Below are 13,158 nucleotides of genomic sequence, written 5' to 3'. Positions count from 1 at the left end.
GGAAAGCTAGAACTTCATTGGTTTTGGAGTAGTTTGGTACATCCGGTGGAGTGGGGGTGGGAAAGGAACAGTGTTCCCCGGCCTTTAGGGCAGGCCCCGAGCGGTGGTCAGTGGAGAGGCGGGTGAGGAAGGGGGTTCCCCGAATGAGCGGTGACCCGAATCAGGCCGCGTCCACCTCCCGGCAGCTGGCGCAGAGGCAGCAGCCCCGGGACGGAAGCCAGGCCGCGAGGCGGGACCCTGGGTGTCCCGCGGGCTTGGGGAACTTTCCACAACTCAGCCGCCGCCCTGCAGTCCCCGCGTCTGGCCAAACAATGCGAGCGCTGCCCGCGCGTCCGGCCTGCCCTAGGGTGCCGCAGCCGCCGCGGAGAGAACGGGCGTAGGGGCGCGCCGCGGCCGGGGGCAAAGTTACCGCGCAGCCTCTCGCGCTCGGGCGCCCGGCAGGTCTCTCCCCTCCTCGCGGGTCCGCGGCCTCCTTCCACCGCTCCCGGCCCCGCCTCACTTCCCCTAGCCGCCGCCTCCTCCCCTTTCTTCTCCTTCCCCCCCCCCCCCCCCCCGCCAGCCTTGCCGCTACTTTCGTCTCAGCCGGCTCCCACCTCCCCGCCCTCACCCGAGCGGGGCCGAGCCGGCGGGGGCGCGCCGAGGGCGGCTCCGCGCCCGGGTTTCCAGCGGCCGCGGCCAATCCCCGCGCAGCCCGCGGCGGCGTCGCGCTCCAGCCGGGACCGGGCGGCTCCTCCCGTCCCCGCCCCCTGCGCGCCCGCCGGGGCCGCGGAGTGGAGCGCGTGGCCGCGCCGAGACCAGCGGAGCCGAGCCGGGGGCGCAGAGCGCGGGAGGCGGCGGCAGCGCGGAGCCCAGGTGAGCTGACGGGAGCGGGGCCGCGGGTCGGGGCCGCAGCGCCGCAGTCCCGGGCGTCCTCGCCTCCTAGGGGCTGGGGGCCGCAGCCGGGATTGCAGACAAAGCCCAGAGGCCGGCCCCAGGTTCCCTCCACCGAAAGGACCCCACGTGCGCCGCCCCACGCCCCGCCACGTGGGGGGACCCGGTCCCCCGGCGCCCCTTCCCCCCGCGTCCTCGGGGCGCCCGGAGCCTCGGGGTAGCCTCCTCGGCTGGGCCGCGCCCGGCCGGGGGTGGCAGGGGCGGTCCCGGAGTTTGGAACCCGTGTATCACCCGCGGCCGGGGCCGTCAAGGATCTTGGAGGCGGCCTAGGCCCACCCCCTCGCGTTTGACAGGTGGGGAAAGCTACAGAGCGCAGAAGAGCAGAGGGCCGACGGACTTTGAGCACCCCACCCCCGCACCCCGCTTGTCTTGGGGGCAAGCCCAGGCCCTGGTAGGTTGGACACCAGGCGGCAGGACCCTGGATCAGCAGTTGCGGGGCCTGGGGACCTTTGCCTCTCTTAGTCGGCCCTTTGCCTCCGCCCTCCGGAACCGCGCTGGCTCGGTCCTTTTGACCTAAATTTACCTCGGGACCGCAGCACTCAGTGAGTGCAGAGAGGTGCCTTCACCGGCACCCTCTGCTTGACTCCTGGGGACGCGGGGATTCTGGGCCCAGCCCCGCTTAGCATTGGGTCTTGGTTCCTGGAGCTCTTGCAGGCTCCCCCCACTCTCTGCACTGCCCAGTTTGGGAAGCGGGGTGTTTTCACAGCTCTGCCGGCCGCTCTGCTGCTTGCACTTGGCGCTGAGGAGGTTGCACCTTATCCCCTCCTGTCTCCCCCAGAAGGTTGGTCGGAGAGGGATGGCATCCGTGTGGCGGGGAGCTCAGAGAGGGCTCGCTGGCCTGGCGTGGGACTTCTAGTGTCCACTTCCTTAGGGGCAACTTTTATCTTCCTCACTCTGGGAGTCCCCACAGCCCTAGAGATAGAAACTTCACGTGCCCTAGAGTGGTACTGTCGTTTACCACATCCCCTCCCCTGGTTCTGCCCCCACGGGGTGAGGGAAGAGAGAGTTCTCCATCCCCATAGGCTCCCTTGTTCTCAGGGGGAGGTAGGGCAACCTGGGGAGGGCTTTGGGGACGTTAGCCCCCCTCCTCTCAAACCACCCCACAGAAACATGCAATTTAAGAATTAACTGGGTGCATGCTATGCAAATACAGCTTCATGGTGAGCCTTCAAATCTCCTTCCAGATTGCTCATCATAAACCCTTCTGACATAGGAAAACAGCTACTGGTAGTGAGAGCACAGTGTATTTTTGTAATAAAAAGTAATAGCCATCATTTGATGAGTCCCTAAATACTGTGCTGTGTGTTACATGCATCCTCTCATTTCCTACCAACATCCTAGAGGAAGAGATTTTTTTATTCCCATTGTAGAGATGAGGAGATTGAGGGTGGAAACAATCCTGCAGCATTGCTGGGAGTTAGCCTCATTTTATAGAGGGGTCAGAGGGGTTAAGTAACTGGCCCTGGGGGCCACACAGCCAACCCGGGTATGTCAGGCCCTAGAGCCCGCTCGTTTTAGAGCAGAGTCCCTTGCAGAGTCCCCCAGCTTTTTGAGAGGCCCAGAATTGTTTACTAAACCAGTCTATGTGGACACAGATCTAAGCAGGCATGGTGCTGACTGGGCTTGCCCTTGCTCCCAAGTTGTGAGTGGGCCAGAAGCCAAACATATTCCTAATACCTTTGTTCCCATCGGGGTGGTCCTACTTTCCTGGCAAGAGTTTGGAAAAGTGTCTGGTGACTTTGGTTGTCAAAATGATGCTGAGCACTTCTGGCTTTGGTAGGTGGGAGCCAGGGATTCAAAATGTCCGGCAAGCAGGCCAGATCCATGCCAGGCGTAAAGAATTGTCCTGCCCTGAATGCCAGGAGCATCCCTGTTGAGAATCACCAGGAGGAATAAGTGTGGTGGCAATGAAGGAAGCAGATGGCAATGGAGGTTCTGGTGAAATCTCTTCTGGCTGGTATGAATCCAGGAGGCTCCCAGAAAGAGGTGTCCTTTGTGCTCAGCCTTGAGGGATGGGCTTAAAAACAAACAAACAAACAAACAAACAAACAAACAAACAGATTGGATGGGAGTTGGAGGGGAGGGATCTCACCTAGCAGAGGGAACTTTCTGCAGTAACCCAGAGTTCTCTCCTTGAGAATGTCAACTTGGAACCAAGATGGGCTACAAGGTGGGGAGACAGTACTCTCAGGAAGGGATGGACTGGGTGGGGCAGGCCAGGCCTATTTTGGCTCAGATTTTAACATGGGTCACAGAGTCGTCCTCACCCCCATCATGAACCCATTTAATGGAAGGGCTCAGAGAGGCGAAATACTGTAACTTGGTTAGGGTCGCTTAGAACCTTCCTCTCCCCGGCGGGCTGCCTCCCAGTGGCTATGGGAAGCAGAGAGCTCCCATATCCTTTCCCAATCCTGGAGACTTGGGACAAATGCTGTTTCAGATTTTCCTTTGGGTCAGAGGGCCTTGTGTTGCTATTTTGCCCTAGATGTTTTGCTTTTCCAGTTAGCTCCTCCCCCTTGGGTTACAGGCCCCGGGTGTGGGGTTCAGGCATGCCTGGCTCCACGGTGCTGCAACGGCCTTCTCCCTCATTTCTGGTCTTCTTTCCTGGAAGTTAAGGAAATTGCGTCTCTGTTTTGGAATGGCCTTTTTTTCTTTCAGGCTGTGCTTGTCGCCTTCTTGGCCTGTTAATAATAGGAGACCTTTTGTGTCTGGCTTCTTTTTTGTGGAACATAATGTTTTCAAGGTTCATCCATGCTGTAGACTCTGTCAGTGCTTCCTTTCTATGGCTGAGTAATATTCCCTTGTATGGATAGACCCCATTTTGTTTATCCTTTCATCGGTTGGTGGATATTTGGGTTGTTTCCAACACAAGGGTTTCTTAAGGCCACTTTGTGCATTCCTCTGCCTTCTCAGCCCCCAATTAATAAACCTCTGGGCATAAGACATTATTGTGTCTCTCTGTTTGCAGGAAGAGTGTCATGGAAGGAAGGGTTTCTGAAATCAGTTGGGGAACAGCTTCCTGGAATAGGGTTTTCAGAACTCCCTGCGTCTCGCTCGCCCCCCTCCACAAGAATCCTGCTTCCTCCCGGGGCGCCTGGGTGGCGCAGTCGGTTAAGCGTCCGACTTCAGCCAGGTCACGATCTCGCGGTCCGTGAGTTTGAGCCCCGCGTCGGGCTCTGGGCTGATGGCTCAGAGCCTGGAGCCTGTTTCCGATTCTGTGTCTCCCTCTCTCTCTGCCCCTCCCCTGTTCATGCTCTGTCTCTCTCTGTCCCGAAAATAAATAAACGTTGAAAAAAAAAAATTTAAAAAAAAAAAAAAAAAAAAAAAAAAAAAAAAAAAAAAAAGAATCCTGCTTCCTCCCAAAGCTCAGGGCCTCCAGGGTCAGTGCACAGGTGTGACACATGTGATCTTAAGGGAGAGTGTGGATTTCATTCAGTTCCATTCTCTTCAGTCTCGATGATTTGTTAAATGTAGGTCCCCATGTCATCTTATCGGTATGTATTTTGTGAGACTTTTTCTAGGTAAGGGAATCCACAAAGCAGAGAAAGCCTCACCAGACAGATGGAGCCCTAACCCTGTGGCTGGGCATGGAGTCAGCTCAGTCTCCCGACAGCTTGGCCAGAAATGCCCACCACGGAAATTGGAAATCTAGCAAAAACCAAGCTGGGAGGAAGCCCAGAAAAGACTAGCCCCTCAGCCCTTCCCTGTTTGATAGCTGAGTAGGAGTGCAAAGAGGAGGAGAGAACACTGTCTTTGGGGGGGTTAACTGTGAGCTGGCTTTCACACAGAAGATGGACACCATAGCTACCCTCTAGCTAGGTCACAGTGGCTCCATTTTACAGATGAGAAAATCAAGGCCCAAGCCCCTGGGATCTGTATAGTTTCCTGACATACCTTTTAATATAATATGCTGGCGGATGATGCCCATTTTCTTATGGAATGGAATCCCCCTTTTCCAGGAGGGTATGGTTTTGCTCTCTGAAAAAATAAGGTTTTAAGTGATTATTTTTTCTTTCTTCCCTGATTGGATCCCTTCCTCAACACAACCCAAATCTGGCATATTTCAAAGGAGGTGGGTGCCGTTGCTCCTCCGAAGATCTCTGGCTCCGGCATTCCTTGCTGGGGATGTTAGTGACCAAAACGGGGAAGGAGTGATTTCAGGCGTCAGTGTTTTCCATTTCTGTCGTGTTGGTAGTGGTGCTGCTGAACTTTTTTCTTCAATTATGAAACATGTTAAGCATAGAGAAAAGCCAAGTTTTGTTTTGTTTTGTGTTTTTGACTGCCTCGTGTTTTTGGAAGGCTGGATGGAAACAGGGCAGAGCAGGGCGCCGCGTTTCACTTAGCGCTGGCTCTGGAACTTTGATGATATTTCACTGAACTGAACCTACACTTTTGGGGGAGGGGGGTTGGTGACAAGCCCTGTCCTCGGAGCTGAGGGGCGCTGGGACTTGGTCCCTGTCCCCAGAGAACTCCCAGGTGAGTGATCTGTGAACTCTCTGGGAGTGCTTTGGAAAAGATAAATAATTCTAGCATTTTCCCTTTTGAAAAGGAGAGCAAGAAAATTCCAAGAGTCTGTTGTACCCCCACCCCCACCCCATCCTGAAAGCTGCTGAGCAACTATTTTTATGTTGTCTCTTTTTATCCTGTTGGCTTCTGTAAATAGTTGAGAGACGGCAGTTGCAGAGATAAAAATGCTAATTCCAACCTGGAGAGGAGAGAGGATGGTCCCCCAAGAAAATGCCCCCTCATCCCTCCCCAGGCCAAGGCCTTGCCCCTCTGCCTACATGGGCATGAGGTAGGAGGTGAGTGGATGGGGGAAGGGGCATCATGGGTGGTGCTAGAGATAAGCCTCGGCTAGAGTAGATTAAATGGAGAACTAGTGGTTTGGGTGGGGGCAGGGTGTGGAAGAAAGAACACCTCCCTCATGGGTTTTTAAAGGTGCATTGGGATTTTGCCTTTGAGGCTTCTGATGGAAAGAGGGTTTATTTAGATTCATCCCAGACAATTCCCCTGTCTTCTGTGTCCAGGTGTGGGGGACAGGGTTGGTCCCTCAGAGGCAGAGCCAGCTCCCAGCCCCTCCTTGCCCCTACTAGCTGGGGTTGCTTTGTGCTGGAGGCTGCGGAGGGAGGGAACTAGATTTAGCATCACCTCCAAACAGCAGGGAAGAGGGAGGGAGGGAGGAGCCCTGTGGGTGGGCAAGGCAGGGGTGCTTGTGGGTTCTGAGCTGGCCCCTTCCTGCTTGCCAAGCTGCAGAATGTTGGAGTCCAGGTCTTTTTCTTTTCATTACAAACTGAAATTCCGGTTGTTTCCCTGTCTCTTCCTTTGGTTCAGTGAAAGATGCAGTAGGAGAGGAGGAAAGAAGTAAATGGCTCCTACCTCCCTTTGCCAAATACCCCCAACACTCACTCCACACTCACCTACCCAGTGGCCCTTCCTGGCTCTTCAAGGTGGGGACCACCAGTGTGCACCTGGCTGTGTGATCCCAGCCACTCTCCACGACATTCTGTTATCCACCAATCAGTAGCCTCAAAGGAAGACACCTGAGCTTCTTGCTCTGTAAGCATCCTGGCCCCCAGGGCACACGGGGCTGCAGGGGTCAGGACTCCTGGTTTTCTAGCCCTGGAGACCTGCTGGGCTGCCTCGTGGAGGTCGCCTCACCTCCCTGGGTCCGAGGGACTCCATCTGCAGCCCTTCACGCTGATGATGAAAGCCTTGGGAGTGTGCACAAATTGTTTTGACATACGTAAGCAAGGACGCAAAGTTGTACGCACACTTTAATTTACATCTTGCAAAAAGTGATGTATGTGGACAAGAGTTAGAGGAGAAGATGAAAAGAATAAAGTTAGCATGGTGGGATTAGAGATAAACAATTTTTGTTTTAATATAAATTCAGGCCAGTTGAGGGGCTTGAACTTGCTAGCGGTAGAATGCTTTCTTGGCAATAGCCTCAGCGTAGGGAGCATTTGCTGTGTGCAGGAGAAGGGACGGCCACTTGATCACCATGCCCCACCTCTCCAGGAGCCTCTGGTTTCACACCTGTGCTTTCCCAAAGCACTGTTTGATTGTGGGCAAGTCACTTGGACTCTCTGCCTCAGTTTCCTCACCAGTGAAATAAGCATGATACCTGGACATGACTCCTAATGTTGTTGTGACAGTTAGATGACATGATACACGCAAAGTGCTTAGAATAGTGCCTGCCACTTGGCAAGCACTACAGGTGGCTGGCTCCCATCTAAAGCTGCCATGGCCGCTGCTACAGTGATACATTTCTTGTACTGAAGGTGCTGGTCACTTTCTTTCCTTTGCTCTGTCCTATTTATCAGCCCTTCCTTTCCCCATCCTTGATTTTTTTTATTTAAGGTTAGAGAGAGAAAAAAAAGACTTTGGAAGTTCTGGTTTCTGCCTGACTGTCAAGGTGAAGGCTATCTGGGTTACCAGGGAACCTGCAGCTGCCTGGTGGTTTGGCCTGGTTGAGAGCCTTAAGGTGTAGGCAACTGTTGATCTGTCAAGAAGCTTAGTGGGGAAGCTTTTCTGTCAATCAGCTCTGGGTTGTCTATCAGTCAAGACCTTGGTTGTAAGTGACAGAAGACCAATCACAAACTAACAAGCAAAAATAGGTATTGGCTCATGTAGTTAAAAGCTTCTGGTATCTGTGGACTTCAGGCATGGCTGGATCCAGGTACCCATACAATGTCTCCAGTTTCAGTTCTTCTCTGTCACCTCTCTTCTCTCTCTGTTGACTTTATTCTAAGCCAGGGTTCTCTCCAGCCCCTGATAACTCTAGAAATCCATCCTTCTTGTTCCAAGTACCATAGAAAGAGACATTTGCAATACTTCTGCCAAACCCTAGAATAAGACTTGGTAGTCTGACTTAAGTCACACACCTACTCTTGAATCAAATCACTTGACCAGAGAAATTCACGCCTGATTGAGCAGACTTAAGTTATATGGGAACCCCTGAAGTTGATGGTACAGACAGCTACATGGAATCACCTTTCACAAGAAAGAGTGGTTTCCCAGATGTAAATCAGGCTGCTGCTATAAACTAAAGGAACATAGATAGATTCAAGGCCAAGTAAAGAAAACTTCTGAGCAGACTTGGGATGAGTGATACAAGCAACGGCCTCTAGCCAATATTTACTGTATTTACTAGCCAATATTTACTGAGTGCCAACAGTGTTCTGGAAAGTTCTAGGTCCTAGAGTTGAGGCGTAAACAAGAAAGGTAAAGCCTTGGCACTTAGAAGTTAAGTCAGGTTGCTGTCTCCATTCCCAAATCCTATGCATTTCTTTTCTGACCACCCTAAGACCCCATGTCTTTGTACCCCTCTCGAGCAGGTGGAGGTTTTGGAAGTCAGAGGAATGGGCTGTCTGCTCCCCTTTGTTAGAGATTTTGCGCAGCCTGGACTTTATTCAGGATGCAACATGTGGACATTTCAGGGCTGTACTTGCAATTTTTAGCCCCTTCTTGAAAAACTCAGACCAATTTTAGCTTTTCCTGGAACTACCGCTTAACTTTGGGCAAATCAGTAAATCTTTCTGGACGTTCATTTTCTCATTGGTGAAATGAAATGGTTGGAGCAGGTGACCACCGACGTGTGCCCTAATTGAGCGCTGTCATCCGATGCATCTCCAAGCAGGGCCTGTAGGGGTGAGATGTGGAAAAGGGGGAGGGGGCGTGTGACAGGCACTCAGCCTGTCCTGGGTGTTGAGGAGGCAAGGGGAAGTGGTGAGGACTGACCTTATCTCCTGTCCAAAGCTGCAGTGAGTTGTTGCCAGGAGAGAATATGGACCCAGTGCTATCAGAATGTCCAGTACTTTAAGAGACTCTGGAAATTATGACTTTTATCTGAAATGTGCCGTCTTTGAAATGTTGACATCTCATTCAAATAGTTTTAGACACAGGGTAGGCCAAGCAAAATAGGTTGGTGGCCAGATGTCACCCGAGAGTCACCATTTGCCACCTCTTTGCTCTAAGGACTGTGATGGGCACCGGGTCTGTGCACGCTAACACCAGCATTATCCTTCCTGCCGTCTGCCAAGGGAGGGCCTTTGTCTTCTGGGGAGACAGTTTTAGTGCTTCCAAACTAAGGAGTGCTGAGGGAGATACATTGCTAAGAGTTGGTGTCACCGAATTGATAAGACTGTTTGGCTGGGCCAAGGCCCGAATCTGGAATATTCCTGCTGGCATCAAACCTTAGCGCTGTGTTGGCCAGTCCAGCTGAGCCTCCCAGGTCTCGCGCTCGTGCGTTGGGAAACTCCTCTAAATCCGTGGCCTCTGAGGCAGTGGGCTTCCCTGGGTAGGTGGGAGCTGCCTTAGTTGGCTAGGGCTGCTGTGAGGGAGGATACAGCCTGGGGGGCTTCAAGAGCAGAACTGCATTGTGTCACAGTTCTGGAGGGCGGAAGTCCTAGATCAAGGTGCCGGGAGGGAGAATCTGTTCATGTCTCTCTGGTGGCTTGCTGGTGATCTTTGGCCTTCCTTGGCTTGAACATGCGTCCGCCTTCATGTTCTCATGGGGTTCTCCCCTGTGTGGCCCTAGGTCCAAATTCTCCCCTTTTTATAAGGACACTGGTTATATTCGAGTAGGACCCACCCTAGTGACCTGATTTTAACTTGATAACCTTTGTGAAGACCCTGTCTCCAAATTAAGTTACATTCTGAGGTCCTGGGGTTAGAACTCCAGCATATCTTTTTCGAGGGGCACAGTTCAGTCTATAACAGGTGCCTAATGGGGTCCCTGTGACCTTGCCCTGGGCTGCCCTTTGTGTTCTCCATCAGCTTCCTATAAAGTTCTTGTCTCCAGCCCCTCCAGCTTCCTTTCCATAGCCCCTGCACACACTCGCACTCACACTCATGCTCACACCGGCCTCCAGTTCCAGGAGGGGTGGGGTGGTGTTTCTGTTCCTCAGCCCTCCCACGCCTTTACTGCCTTGGGGACTTCTCAGAGCTCACTCCTCCTGGAGCAAGTTCCTGCCCCCTCACCACCTACTCACCCTGTGGGTCTCAGCCTAAATATAATTTCCCCAAACAAGGCCTTCCTTGACCCGCCCCCCATTCTGATCTGTTCTCTTTTGTCTTGGTTTCTCCCCGCTTGTACTTATACAGTCATTTGTGCTTTTAAGAAATCACATCTGTTTTGTTTATCCACCGCATAGTAGGTCCTCAGTAATTACTTGAAAGAACAAATGGGTGAGTGAATTTCCTTTAGGACCTCCCTGGGCCTCAGCTTCCCCACGTAAGAGAGGAGGTGGCTGGCCAAGCCTGTTATCTCAGGGAGGACATCATTGCTGCCCTTGGCCAAGGCATCCTTACAGCTATTTGGGGCCCCCATGTTGTCCCATGGTGCCCGGAACCGTGTAGGCTGTTCTCAGGTTGGGGCACACGTCCCTGGCACACTGGCTACTTGCTATCCTGGGCTCTGTGGTGGCTCTGTATTTGGTGAGCAGGCGCAGGTTGGAAACGACCCCCAGGAAATGAGAGCACGCTTCCAAGAGGCCAGGGCCACTGGGCTTCCTGGCAGAGGAAGCAGTGCTTCCCTTCACCCTGGCCTGGAGCCTGGTCCATCTGCTTCTGGAAGGGGCTGGTGGCTCTGAGTCACCCCGTGAGAGGTGGGGGAGCTTGCCACCACCAGCCCTGGGGAGATGGGGAGGCCTTCGAGGGCAGGGAGAGAGGACCCAGGTTTGGGGCCGGAGGCTCCAGGGAGAGGACTCTTAGCATTTAGTCAAACCCAAGGAGCTTTGCGGAAAGGTCCTCTTATTCTGCTCCCCCCCACCCCCAAATACCTTGCTTAGCAGTCCCTCCCTGGCAGAGAGCCTGGGGGGATCAAATGAACCTGGCTGAGCCCTGCTTGGTGCAAGGTAAATGCTCAGTTGGATGTTAGCTATTGCTGTTGTTATGCAAACCATTGTCTTTGTATGATTTTTTTCTCCTGGGCAGAGTGTTTTTTTTTTTTTTTTTTAAGTTTATTTATTTATTTTAGAGAGAAAGAGAGAGCACAAGCAGGTGAGGGGGGCAGAGAGGAGCGAAAGAATCCCAAGCAGTCTCTGCACCATCAGCAAAGAGCCTGAGGCAGGGCTCTAACTCACAAACTGTGAGATCGTGACCTGAGCTGAAATCAAGAGTGGGTTGCTTAACCGAGTGAGGCACCCAGGCTCCGCTGCCCTGGGCAGAGTGTTGATAGGTTTCATCAGATCCTTATAGAGCCTGTGCCCTTGTAGAATCTGTGTCCCCAAAGCTGGTCAGAGCCAGACTCTGTAGGGGTCAGTGGTAGAAAATGACCCTCCTCAGGGTGAATGACCGGCTTGCTTATCAGGCCTTGCTGCAGACGGGGTGGGCCTGGGCAGGCTCCAGGTGGCCTCCAGGCCCTGAGGTCTGGGCTCTCCTTCCTGAGACCCAGACACACCTGCCCCTGCAGCACAGAGGCCCCCATCTCCATCTCAGCTGGAGCATTTCTCCTCTCCCGCCTCCTCCAGACCTCAAGGGCCAAGGCCCTGGCCAGACGCCAGTTTGTCAAGGAGACTGATTAAAAGCAGCTTTGCTGGGGGCAGATGGCTTGGTGTCCTTGGCCTGAAGTGAAGATCGATAAGCAATTGTTTTTCTCTTGGCAAGAAAAAAATTCTCCATTAACTTTCTTAGGTGCTGCCAGACCAGTTTTCTTTTCAGGAACGCTGCAGTCCTATCAGAGGTGGTTCTGGGAGGGAAGACAGGTCACTGGTGCTGCTCTGCTCCCCTGCCCTGGGAGGGCTGTGGAACCCACACAAGAGCAGGCTGGCTCAATTGGACATCAGTAGCTCTTAGGAACATTCTGGAACACGGCTGGCAAAACCCAGCCTAGTAGGCATTCAATAGGTAATTGAAAGAATAGCTTTTTGAGCACTTAACCAGGTACCAGACATGATACTGAGTGCTAGCTATTTAATCCTCATGACTAATGGGTTACCTCCCATTTTATAGATAAGAAAACTGAGGCTGAGGTGGGGCTAAGTCATTTGTGTGTGGTGAGCCCAGGCAGTTGAACTTCAAAGGCCCTGCTTTTCTTTTCCTGGGGAATACTCAACATAGCAAGCTGGACCGCAGAGAACCTTGAACTTGTGTTGGATTCTTTCACTGATAGGGAAGCCATGGCAGGAACACAGTTAATGATTTCTTTCTCAGACACAGTAAGGATGGGATAGAAGAACAGGAGTGGGACCAGCTGCCCCCTCCCCCTGCCTCAGCCCTCTAGGTTTATTATCCCAACTCCTGTCATGGTCACAGCTGTCCTCTTTTAAGAATTCATCTCAGAAGAGTTACTATTTGTCCATGGTACCCAGTGGAAAGTTAGTCCTTCCCACCCTGTCCCCTTGCTTCTGCAAACTAGTCATTTTCTCTTGAGGCCACTGTTAACCGTTTTCGTATATACCTTTCCAGAAATATGCTGTTGCATATACAGTGATTTTCACACGTATGGCCTTTTTCCTGTTACGTCAAAATAGCAGCATACTAATGCTGTGGTTTTTTTTTTCCGTGTAACAGTGCGTCATGGAGCTAATTCATATTAGGCTGTGTAGAGTTACCTCTTTTAATTAAAAAACTCTTTTTTAATGTTTATTTTTGAGAGAGAGAGATAGACACAGTGTGAGTTGGGGAGGGGCAGAGAGAGAGGGAGACACAGAACCAAAGCAGGCTGCAGGCTCTGAGCTGTCAGCATAGAGCCCGATGAGGGGCTTGAACTCACGAACTGTGAGATTATGACCTGAGTCAAAGTTGATGCTTAACCGACTGAGCCACCCAGGTGCCCCAAGAGTCACCTCTTGTAAAATAAACGCATGTTTTCTCTGGGAATACATGTACCTCATCTTTTTTACTCAGTCCCCTGTGGATGGTCATTTCAAATCATACTGCCACAAGAAATCACTTTTTACATGTGTGAGGTTGTCTGTAGGGTAAATACTCAGGTGAGGAATTGCTAAGTCCAAGGTATATTCATTTGGAGTTTTGTTAGATATTGGTGAATTTCCATTTTTTTTTTTTGTTTATTGTTTATTTTTGAGAGAGTGAGAGAGGGAGTGAGAGGGAGCGAGCGTGGGGGTGGGGAGGGGCCGAGGGGAGGAGGACAGTGGATCCAAAGTGGGCCCCACGCTGACAGCAGGGAGCCTGATGCGATGCGGGGCTCAAACTCCCGAACCCGTGAGATCCTGACCTGAGCCGAAGTTGGATGCTTAACCTACTGAGCCACCCAGGTGCCCT

General features: G+C 52.5%; 1 protein-coding gene across 4 annotated transcripts in view; it reads left to right on the top strand.

The window, feature by feature from the left end:
- Positions 1-771: 771 nt before the first annotated feature.
- Positions 772-13,158, top strand: part of CAMKK2 (calcium/calmodulin dependent protein kinase kinase 2) — a 48,229-nt gene continuing 35,842 nt past the window's right edge. For all 4 annotated transcript variants that reach the window (XM_030292463.1, XM_030292462.1, XM_030292465.1 and 1 more), the window contains exon 1: positions 772-852. The gene's annotated coding sequence lies outside the window, so the exon portion shown is untranslated. The remainder of the gene's footprint in view (positions 853-13,158) is intronic.

The sequence above is a fragment of the Lynx canadensis genome, chromosome D3, assembly GCF_007474595.2.
Source record: "Lynx canadensis isolate LIC74 chromosome D3, mLynCan4.pri.v2, whole genome shotgun sequence".
In the NCBI taxonomy this organism is placed as follows: domain Eukaryota; kingdom Metazoa; phylum Chordata; class Mammalia; order Carnivora; family Felidae; genus Lynx; species Lynx canadensis.
Note: the sequence above shows the minus strand (reverse complement) of the source record. Positions and strands in the feature narration are given on the sequence as shown.